Genomic DNA, 11,540 nt, shown 5'->3' on the forward strand with positions numbered 1-11,540 from the left:
CCGGCCTCGCGCGGAGTCCGCTCGCGGCGGACCACCCCTCCCGTCCTCCCGGGGTGGGCGGGGCCTCGGGCGGGTGGCCGCGCTCGGGCCCGCCGGAGTAGGGGCCGACCAGGGGGTCTCCCGCGCGTGGCTTCTGGGCGCGGCAGGGAGTGGGCGTGAGGGCTGCGTTCCCCGCCTTCTCGGGATCTGGTTGGCCGGGGGAGCCGACCCGAGGGGGATGCCCCTCCCCCTGGCCGTCTCCCGCCCCCCGGGTTTCCGCCTCCTTGGCAGGGAGGCGGTGCTAGGGAAAGCCCGCTGTCGGGTCTGGCGGCGAGTCACGGCGCCTAGATCTGCCCCGCCCTGTGTCTCCGTGGGCTGGGAGGGCCTCCTGCCGACTGGGAGCTGCGGAGGTGTCAGGACTTACTCCTGTGGCTCGGCCATGCCTCCTGCTTGGGCACGGGGGCCCGTGCCAGAGCTGTTGTCTGTGCTTCGCTCGGCGCGACGCGGCCGGCACCGTGCGGCGAGGAGAGTGGAGCCTGGTCACCGCCACTCCCCTCTTGGTTGTAGCTGTTCGGGCGAGGTGCTCGAGGTCCTCTCGCAGGAGTGTGTGTGGCTGGTGCTGTGACCCTGCTTCCGCGACGGTGGTGGTGGGGGAGGGTCGGGAAGTTCTCAGAGACTAGAAATGTGGCGGGAGGCGACCTTTCCTAGGCTTCCCTCGATGTTCAGTCACCGAGGCTGTGCGGGGCGGGGCTTCCTTTAAGCCGGTAGGGTGGTGGGGAGCTAGACTTGGCGACTGTTTCGGTACCCTTAGGACTTTCAACTCAGCCATGGAAAGGCAGTGGAAACTCTTGCTCTTCACAAGGCTGAGATTTATAACACGAGGGTTGGGATTTACATTTTAGTCTCAAAACTGATGTGCTTATAAAGATGGTGATTTTTTCAAAAAAGACAAACTCGGACTTTGAATAAAGTACTCCGATTTCTTCAACACTTGTATTTTTGGATGCTTTCATTGTGCAGATGGTTTGACTATATAAACTTACTTTCCCTAAGAAATAAGTTGCGATTTAGGTAACTATGTAAAGGTGAAAAGTCTTCTCTCTCTAGTTTTATATAATTCAGTTAGGCCATCTCGACCACTTTCTATTTATAGTCTATAAAATAGCTTTTGCCCTTTTTGTTTCATAGTAGGGTGAAGTTGTGACCAAGGGTAGCCTTTTGTATGTAACTTTTGTCGTGGGCAGCTGAAGGCAACTGTATTGGGGAGTTGCCTTCAGGTTTAACGTATACATAACCACATTAATGGGGTTTTTGCTCTGACCGTGACATTATCTTTTCCAATTAAGATAAATTACTTACGGTTTTGTGTGTGTGTGTGTTTCAGTGTAGCCCAGGCTGGAGTGCAGTGACAGTCACAGCTCACTGCAGCCTTGACCTCTTGGGCTCAGGCAAACCTCCCATCTCAGCCTCCTGAGAAGCTGGGGCCACAGGTGTGCACCACTACACCTGCCTAATTTTTTAATATTATTGTAGAGATGAGGTCTCACTATGTTGCCCAGGCTGGTTTCAAACTCTGGGATAAAGCAATCCTACCACCCTGGCCCTCCCAAGGTGCTGGGGTTACAGGCATGCGCCACAGTGCCTGGCCTTAAGTATTTTTGACATTTTTTTGAGAAAGTAAACATAAAGTAAGTGCTTATTTATGCACTGATGTCTGAGGCTCTGGTTAATTGTCTGAACTAAAGTTAAGTTGTAGAACAGGTGCAGTGACTCCCACCTGTATGTAATCTGAGCACTTTAGGAGGCCAGTGCAGGAGGATTGCCTGAGCCCAGGAGTTTGAGACCAGCCTGGCAACATAGTGAGACTCTGTCTCTACAAAATAAATAACAATAAAATAAAGTTAAATTCTAGATTCGTGCTTTGGTCAGTAGGGGCTGAGAGTTTGGTGCCCTGTGTTGTGCTCATGTGGAAAGGTTAAGTCTCTCCTTTTCAGCTAAGGAATTTGCAAAAGCAACAATAACATTTTAGTTTAGTTAATGATGACTGTCATAGAATTGGTGTGGAGACAGAACATCTGGGCGTTTTTTCCTGCTGTCATAAACTGACAAAGATAATGATGAACAATTTACCATTGAGGAAAATTTGGTCAGCACATAATTTTCCACACTGTTTGCTGTGCTTTATGCTGGGAACCCAATTCATGTCCTTAAAAAAATGTTATTTGGTTTGTACAGAAGTCCCACATGGGGTTTTTGCTTTGTTTTGTTTTGTTTTTTGAGTTGGTGTCTCATTCTGTCGTCCAGACTGGAGTACAGTGGCACGCTCCCGGCTACTGCAGCCTCGACCTGCTGGGCTCTGGCGATCTTTCCGCCTCAGCCTTCCAAGTAGCCAGAACTACAGGCATGCGCTACCACACCCGGCTAATTTTTGATTTATTGTAGAGACAAAGTCTCGCCAAGTTGCCCCGGCGGGGTCTCGAACCCATGGGCTCAGGCAGTCCATTTGTCTTGGCCTCCCAAAGCACTGGGATTACAGGCTGAGCCATTGAGGTTGGCCTTCCTACACAGGTTTTTAGGAGTCAAGTAAGAACCTGGTTAATACTGTATTAGGAAAGTTCTTATAAATGCTTTTTACTTTCCAGAGATCGGTGTTATATGTTATAGTTTTGTCTGTGCTTAAATACCTTGGAAAGAGTGGCATTTCGTAATTAAGAAAGTTTTAGTTTACCTACAGAAAAAGACTTTTTTTTTCTTTTTTTAAGGAAGGAGGTATGTAGTAATTTGATAAGATTCCTGGCAAAGCATAGCCCTGTTTATATCTTCAGTGCAAACCGACAAGACACTGGAGAGCTGTGCAGGACAGATGTTAGTACCTAGGAATTTAAACTGGAATTAAAAGGTTACGTCTGAGACCTTCAGTGCTCTTCAGCGCATGCTTGCCAAGGTTTTCTCACTCTCCTGGGTAATTCTACCGGCCGAGAGTTTGTTAAGCTTTACTTTTTGTAGGCTCTTATAAAAATGATGGTGCATGCTTTTTCAATATACATCCTCTTCTTCCTCCTTGAAGAAAAAGAGCTTACATTTATTAGACCCTTACTATGCCACGGATACTGTGTTAGGCACTGTACATTTCTTTGTTTTGGGGTTGGGGCATCTCACTAAGGCTAGAGTATAGTTACTATCCCTGTTTACCACGGTTCACTGTAGCTTTGAACTCCTATGCTCAGACTATCCTCCCGCCCCAGTATCCTGAGTAGCTGGGACTACAGGCATGCACTGCCACACCTGGCTAATTTATTTTATTTTATTATTGTTTTGTTGGGGTTTTTTTGGCAGAGACAGTCTCCCTATGTTGCCCAGGCTGGTCTTGAACTCCTGAGCTCAAGCAGTCCTCCTGCCTCAGCTTTCAAAACTGTTGGATTGCAGGCATGAGCCACCATTCCAAGCTCACTGTACATCTATTGACCTGTTTAGGCTGGTTGTGGTAGCTTACTCCTGTAATCCCAGCACTTTGGGAGACAGAGGAGAGAGGATTGCCTGAGCCCAACCTTGGCAACTTGGTGAGAACTCCTCTCTACAATAAATCAAAAAATCAACTGGGTGTGGTGGCTCATGCCTATAGTTCCAGCTTCTTGGATCACTGAGCCCAGCAGGTCGAGGCTGCAGTGTGCTACTGCACTCCAACCTGGGTGACAGAGTGAGACTTCGACTAAAGACAAAACAAAACAAAAAAACTTGTTTGATTTTCATGGTGAGTGGTGGGTACTATGAATCCATGGTATAAAGGTGAGGAAACAGTAGCCCAGAAAGGTTAGACATGTGATAAGAGGCCAAGCTAGGATTTGAATCCAAGCAGTCTGACTCCAGAGTCTCTTAAGCCTATACAGATGCCTCTGGTCTAAGGATATACGTTTGTATCCTTATCTAAGGATATATATCTAAGGACAGAGGAAAGAAAAGTAGCAGTGTTTTAAAAAAAAAAATCAATTGTGTTGGCGTGGTGACTCACGCCTGTAATCCCAGCACTTTGGGAGGTGGAGGCGAGAGGATTGCCTGAGCCCACATGTTCGAGACCAGCCTAGGCAAGTTGGTGAGACCTCGTCTCTACAATAAATCAAAAAATTAGCTGGGAGTGGTGATGCGTGCCTGTAATTCCAGTTACTTGGAAGGCTGAGGTGGAAGAATCACCTGAACCCAGCAGGTCAAGGCTGTGGTGGCATGAGTGTGCCACTGCACTCCAGCCTGGGTGACAGAGTGAGACTCCCAACTAAAAAAAAAAAAAAAATCAATTGTGGTGAGATATATATACTATAAATTTATCATTTTATTTTGTTTTTTAAATTTTTTTAATTTAAATTTTTTTTTTTTAAACAAAGATGAGTTTTGCTAAGTTTTCCCGGCTAGAGTCGAACTCCTGGGTTCAAGCTTTCCTCCTGCCTCAGCCTCCCAAAGTGCTGCGATTACAGGTGTCAGCCACCGTGCCCAGCCAAATTTATCATTTTTAACATTTTATGGTTCAGTGACACTAAATACATTCATATTGTTATGCAGGCATCACTACCATCCATCTTTAGAACTTTGTCATCTTTTGTTTTTTGAAATTATAAAATCACATTTTATCTCTTCCTTTGTCAATGGACACTTGGGTTGCTTCTACCTTTTTGACTATTGTGAATAATGATGCTATGCACTTTGGTGTACAGATACCTGTTCAGTAGCATGAATAACCCCTGTGCAAGAATAACACAGAAATTCGTGAAGCATTTTATATTTTTATGAGTGGACCCTGAACATTTACCATAATACTATAAGAAAGGGATTGGCAGTGGCAGAATACTGCAGGGGTGGCCGGGAGGGGGAAAGGACACAACATCAATAGGGGTACCTGATCACAAACCAGGCAAAGTAGGGACCAGGAGGAGACCCAAACTTTGCCTGTACAGTGACTACTTGTATACCTAATCCAGAATTGTACCCCATATCTTTAAAATTAAAAATAATTCTATCTGTTCAAATCCCTGCTTTTAGTTTTTTTTGGGGGGGAGGGGATTTGAGTTGGAGTCTCTCTGTCCCCAGACTGGAGTGCACTGGCATACTCACAGCCACCGCAACTTTGACCTGCTGGGCTCAGACAATCCTTCTGTCTCAGCCTTGCAAATAGCTGGAACTACAGGTGTGCGCTATGACGCCCAGCTAATTTTTTGATTATTGGGGAGATGAGGTCTCGCCAAGTTGCCCAACCTGGCTTCGAATCCCTGAGCTCAGGCAATCCTCTCATATCGGCTTCCCAAAATGCTGAGATTACAGGCTTGAGCCACCGCACCTGACCGCTTTCAGTTCTTATGGATATATTCCCAGAAGTGGAGTTACTGGATCATAGAGTGACTTTATGTCTAATTTTTTTTGAGGAACCATCAGTGTGCTTTCGAAAGTAGCTTTGAGGGAGAAGATTAGGACTTAGATTCTAAAAGTGAATTGAGTCAACACCCATTTATTGACCACCTGCTTCCATAACTCTGGATTGACACAGGAAGAGTCTTGTCCACAAGAAATTAACATTCTTAGAAGGAAAGGCAAATAGACACGTGATGATCTTACTGCACCTCAGTGAGGGTTGGGTACCATAAGAATCCAGTAGAGTGCTGTTAGGAATTCAAAGGATGAGGCCTGCTTTGGGGTGGAGGAAACGGGAACACTGAATGAGAAATGTGAGGGAGATGTCTAAAATTTGAGAGCCAGTTGAAGTGAGTTGTGACATGTCCTTGGTCATCTAACTCTTCGTGCACCAGAGGGTACTTTGGAATATGCTCATGAAGGGGTGGTACCATGTTAAAATTGAATTCTCTCTTGAAGTCTTTCTTCCAAGAACTTGTGAACTGTATCAGTACTGCACACCTGTAGTCCCAGCTACGTGGAAGGCTGGGGTGGGAGGAGGCTAAGGCAAGAGAAAGCTGAGGCAGGAGAATCGCTTGAACCCAGGAGTTTGAGGCATAGTGTGTGATGATCAATCCTATGAATAGCCACTGTGCTCTAGCCTGGGCAACATGGTGAAACTCTGATGTCTTTAAAAAAAAAAATGGCCGGCTCGGTGGCTCAGCCTGTAATCCCGCACCTTGGGAGGCCGAGGTGAGTGGATTGCCTGAGCCCACGGGTTCAAGACCCGCCTGGGCAACTTGGCGAGACCTCATCTCTATAATAAAAATCAAAAAAATTAGCCGGGCGTGGTAGCATGCGCCTGTAGTTCCAGCTACTTGGAAGGCTGAGGAGGAAGGATCGCCGGAGCCCAGCAGGTCGAGGCTGCGGTGGCCGGAAGCGGCTACTGCACTCCAGTCTGGGCTTCAGAGTGAGACTCCAACTCAAAAAAAAAAAAATTAAAGTCGCTTAAAAAAAAAAAAAAATAGAATCACATTCAACTGATTACAGACTTGGCATCTATATCAAGCTCATGATGTAACATTAATATAGTCAATTATTGCTCCCTAATGTTTTTATTTTTCCCATGCCTTCTGTTTCTGTTACTTTTTTAAAAGTTAGTAGAGCCGGGCTCGGTAGCTCAGCCTGTAATCCCAGCGCTTTGGGAGACCGAGGTGAGTGGATTGCCTGAACCTGCGGGTTCGAGACCTGCCTGGGCAACTTGGTGAGACCTCATCTCTACAATAAATCAAAAATTAGCCGGGCATGGTAGTGCACACCTATAATCCTGACTACTTGGAAGGCTGAGGCAGGAGGATCGCCGGAGACCAGCAGGTCGAGGCTGCAGTGGCTGGGAGCGTGCCACTGCACTCCAGTCTGGGGGACAGAGTGAGACTCCGACTCAAAAAAAAAAAAAAAAAAAGTTAGTAGAAGTAATATAGGGTTTTTACTTTTCTTTTTATAGTTTGAGTACATAATTCTGAATACTTAGTTTTTGTTGAGGTGAAAGTTTAATGTGGTAGCAGTATATTTCAGTAGTCTTTGAATCAGAGTTTTGCTATTATTACATTCTGCTTTTCCCAAATATTTTAAGGAATTTTATTTTCCTGATAATTAAAAAAATAAATTTTTATTGTCTTTGACAGTTATCTAATTGTCTCTTAAAAACATTTAAATTATGTAGATTTTTCTTTGGGTCTTTTTCTTCAAAAGACTCCTGTGGAATTTGTTGTCAGTCTGTTACAACCAAATTAGTAGAGGTTTTTGTCCCTTTACATTTGCAGGCAACTATCTAATATTGACTTTCTTTAGTAAAAGTTGCACCAGTGGATTGTATTCCTTCTAGATTGGGATTTAATTTTCTTGATAGCCTCAGTGCCCAGGCAGTGCTGGCACACGGGAAGTAATAAATACATTGTTTGCACACTGAACTCTAGTGACATGACCATTTTTTCTATCCAGAGACTATCTCTGTTTAGTTGCAGTTGGCTTCACAGGTAGGCATTCCTTGGTGGCAGTTTCTAACTAATGTGCTTCTTATTTGCCTCTCCCTTGCATGTTACTTGGATTTACCAGCAGGACAGAGGACCCTTCCTCAGTCCTGCTGAGGACCCTGCTGGGGTCCTCTAGGCTTGCTGATGTGTGGGCTCTGGTGAATATACAGATTTATGGTTCCTTGGGTACAATTCTGATATGCAAAAGTTTTTGTTTATTTTGGTAAGTTTGGTTTCATAACTAGTTTATGATACAACCTGATCTAGGCTGTCCCACTTGATGAAGAAATGTGACTGCTTGATTATGGGGAGCTACCCCAGCCCTGGCTGGGAGAGGGATGTGATACAGTATGTCTAGGCAATGCTGATCATTCTCAAATTCCTGTCTGGGACTGGGCTGTCTCCCTGTGCTACAGGTTGATATGTCCTGAGGCCTACTTCGTGTCTCCTTGGATAGCTAAGAGGCACCTTGACTCCTCTTTTTTTGTATGTGGTCCATCAGCAAATCTTATTTGTTGTATATTCAAAAAATGATCCAGAACTTGACTATTTACTAACCCACCCACCCCTGCTCCTTTTAGTGCCTGCGGCATCTCTAGTTTGACTTCTGGTGTCTGCTTTGTTCCTGCCGCCCCGTCCCTCTTTTGTCTGGTCTCCACATGGCCACCTAGGTGATTCTCTTAAAACCTAGCATCCCTCAGCTGGGTGTGGTAGCATCTGCCTTAGTTCCAGCTATTTGAACGATTGAGTCGAAAGGATCACCAGAGCCCAGCAGGTTGATGCTGGGGTGGCCCTGAGTGTAACACTCCACTGCACTCCAGCCTGCGCAACAGAGTGAAACTCAAAACTCAAAACAAACAAACAAAAAACTAGCATCCCATGCCACTTCTCTGCTTACAACTGTCCAGTGGCTTCAGTCTGAGTACTAAGTCTGAGTTCTTATTATGACCCATAAGAACAAACCTGATGTACCCATTGCCTACCACCCTGGCCCCATGACCTCTGTGACTACATTCCAGACTAGTCTCTCTTTGCCTCGATTCCACAGCCTTCTTGCTATTCTTAGAAGATATCAACTACTTGTGTACTTTGGGTCTTCACATGTGTTATTCCCTCTGCCTAGAATGCTTCCTTCACTGATTTCCACATTACTAGCTCCCTCACTCCCTCACTTCCTTTACTCAAAAGTTACCTTCTTTGTGGGGATTCTTTGGCCTTCTTATTTTTTGTTTTTCTTTTTAGAGGCAGGGTCTAGCTCTTGTTCAGGCTGAAGTGTGGTGGCAGGATCATAGCTCACTGCAGGCTTGTACTCCTGAGCTCAAGTGATTCTCCCGCTTCAGCCTCCCCAGTAGATGGGACAACAGGTGTGCATCACCACACTGGCTAATTATTATTTCTTTATTGTAGAAACAGGGCCTCGCTATGTTTCTCAGGCTGTTCTTGCCTCCTTGGCCTCTCAAAGTACTGGGATTACAGGCATAAGCTACCGTGCCTGACTCTTTTTTGACTGTTCCTGCCTAAAATTTCAAAAACCTTTTCCTGCTTTTTATTCTTAGCGCTTGTCATTGGTTGATATTCTACGGACTTTATGCCTTGTTGTTTCTCCAACTAAATTGTAAGCTTCTTGAGGGAAGGGGTTTTTGTTTTGTTTGCTGTATCTCCAGCCTCAAAACACCTGCTGCATAGTGTTTGCTTAGTAAGTATTAGAGGATGCCCGCATGAATGAATAATTTGGGTTCCACCAAGACAAGGTGGTATACTAAGCATAGGAGAGGATATATAGATGGTAAAATATGTATGTGCCCATGTTTGCTTGGGGCCAGAAGACTAGCTAATATGACAAAAGCAATGTAAGTGACATGTCTGTCTGTCCTCTTAAGAATCAAATTCCCAGCCGGGCTTGGTGGCTCAGCCTGTAATCCTGCGCTTTGGGAGGCCAAGGTGAGTGGATTGCCTGAGTCCGTGGGTTCAAGACCTGCCCGGGGAACTTGGAGAGACCTGTTCTCTACAATAAATCAAAAATTAGCTGGACGTGGTAGCGCGCGCCTGTAGTTCCAGCTACTTGGAAGGCTGAGGCGGAAGGATCACCGGAGCCCAGCAGGACGAGGCAGCGGTGGCCGGGAGTGTCCACTGCATTCCAGTCTGGGCGACAGAGTGAGACTCCAACTCAAAAAAAAAATAAAAAAAAGAATCAGCTGGGCTCGGTGGCTCAGCCTGTACTCCTGCACCTTGGGAGGCTGAGGTGAGTGAATAGCCTGAGCCCGCAGGTTTGAGACCCGCCTGGGCAACTTGGCGAGACCTCATCTCTACAATAAAAATCAAAAAAAATTAGCTGGGCATGGTAGCACGTGCCTGTAGTTCCAGCTACTTGGAAGGCTGAGGGGGCAGGATCACCAAAGCCCATCAGGTTGAGGCTGCGGTGACTGGGAGCAGCCACTGCACTCCAGTCTGGGCAACTGAGTAAGACTCCAACTCAAAAAAAAAAAAAAGTGTCAAATTCCTGGGCTCAAGCAATCCTCCCACCTCAGCCTCCCAAGTAGGTGGATGATGTGGCACGCTGCTGTACTTGGATTGTAATACTTTATAGTTGTAGCCAGCATATTTCCTGTTACACCTGGTCTGTTGTTTTGTAAAATTCTCAGTTAATTTATAGAAACCTTGTTACCCTAACTAAATCTTAATGGTCTTGAGAATAGGAATACATGATGGTTTTCTTCTTTTATATTCCTCTACTTATAATTTTTTAAACTTTTCATTTTGCAATCCGCTCACCTCAGCCTCCAAAGTGCTGGGATTATAGACATGAGCCACCGCACCTGCCCTCATTGAACATATTGAAGAATACATAATATTTCATTTTTTCCCTATAATGGCAAAGAGAAGAAACTAACCAAAGATGACATTTCAGAGGGACTATTAGAGGAACCAGTAGATGAATGCAGTGTGACAGCAACACTCTAGACTGTTCTGATGATGATAAAATTGTATGAGCCAGTTTGGAAAATATTAATCTTCAACTGGGCCTGGTGGTGCACGATTGTCATCCCAGCTACTTGGGAGACTGAGGCAGGAGGGTCTCTTGAGTGCAGGAGTTCGAGCTCAGCCTGGGCAACATAGCTAGAAATAAATGAGTCTTCAGATGACTGTACCCTAGATGAATTTAGAATGCAGTTGTTTTCTTTGTTTGTTTATTTAGAGTTAGAGTCTCACTCTATCGCCCTAGCTGGAGTGCAGTGGCACGGTCATGGCTACCCTAGCGTCGACTTGCTGGGCTCTGGGGATCCTTCCACCTCAGCCTTCCAAGTAGCCGTTAACTACAGGCACTCGCTACCACGCCTGGCTAATTTTTTTATTTATTGTAGAGACAAGGTCTCACCATGTTGCCCCGGCTGATCTCGAACCTGCAGGCTCAGACAGTCCTCTTGCCTCAGCCTCCCGAAGCCTGTGCTTGAGCTACTGTACCCAGCCTAATTTCTTTTCTTTTAAAGAGACAGAGTCTTGTTATGTTGCCCAGGCTGGATTCAAATTCCTGGGCTCATGTGATCCTCCTCCCTCAGCCTCCCAAGTAGCTGGGACTACACTAGAATGTGCTATTTTTTGACAATCAAACCATTCTAATTTGCCAAAAGCATGTACAATGGTATTCTTCCATATTTTATTTTTATTTATTTATTTATTTATTTGATTTTTTTTTTTTTCTTCTTGAGTTGGAGTCTCACTCTGACACCCAGGCTGGAGTGCAGTGGCACACTCATGGCCACCGCAGCCTTGATCTGCTCGACTCAGGTGATCCTTCTGCCTCAGCCTTCCAAGTAACTGGAACTACAGGCACACGCCACCATGCCCGGCTAATTTTTTGATTTATTGTAGAGATGAAAGTTGCCCAGACTGCTCTCGAATTTGGGCTCAAGCAGTCTTCGCACCTTGGCCTCCCAAGGTACTGGAATTATAGGCATAAGCCACTATGCCTGGCTTCTTCCATCTTTTAGGATGTTTGTGTATGTACTAAAACTTATTTGATATGGCTTATATATGCATGGGTACCAAAGGTAGGTGTTGTGTACAAAGGTGATTAGAAGGAAAAGACACAGAAATGAAAAAAATTGGATTGAATATTCTTTTTCTTTTTTTTTTTTGAGTTGGAGTCTCACTCTG

The 11,540-nt window shown here is 45.5% G+C and overlaps 1 protein-coding gene across 2 annotated transcripts in view; it reads left to right on the forward strand.

The window, feature by feature from the left end:
- The window catches only part of SIN3A (SIN3 transcription regulator family member A), a 70,795-nt gene that overhangs the window by 1,000 nt on the left and 58,255 nt on the right, over positions 1 to 11,540 (forward strand). The gene's annotated exons all lie outside the window — the stretch shown is intronic.

This window comes from Carlito syrichta, unplaced genomic scaffold (genome assembly GCF_000164805.1).
Source record: "Carlito syrichta isolate Samal-C Ts95f unplaced genomic scaffold, Tarsius_syrichta-2.0.1 Scaffold307013, whole genome shotgun sequence".
Classification (NCBI taxonomy): domain Eukaryota; kingdom Metazoa; phylum Chordata; class Mammalia; order Primates; family Tarsiidae; genus Carlito; species Carlito syrichta.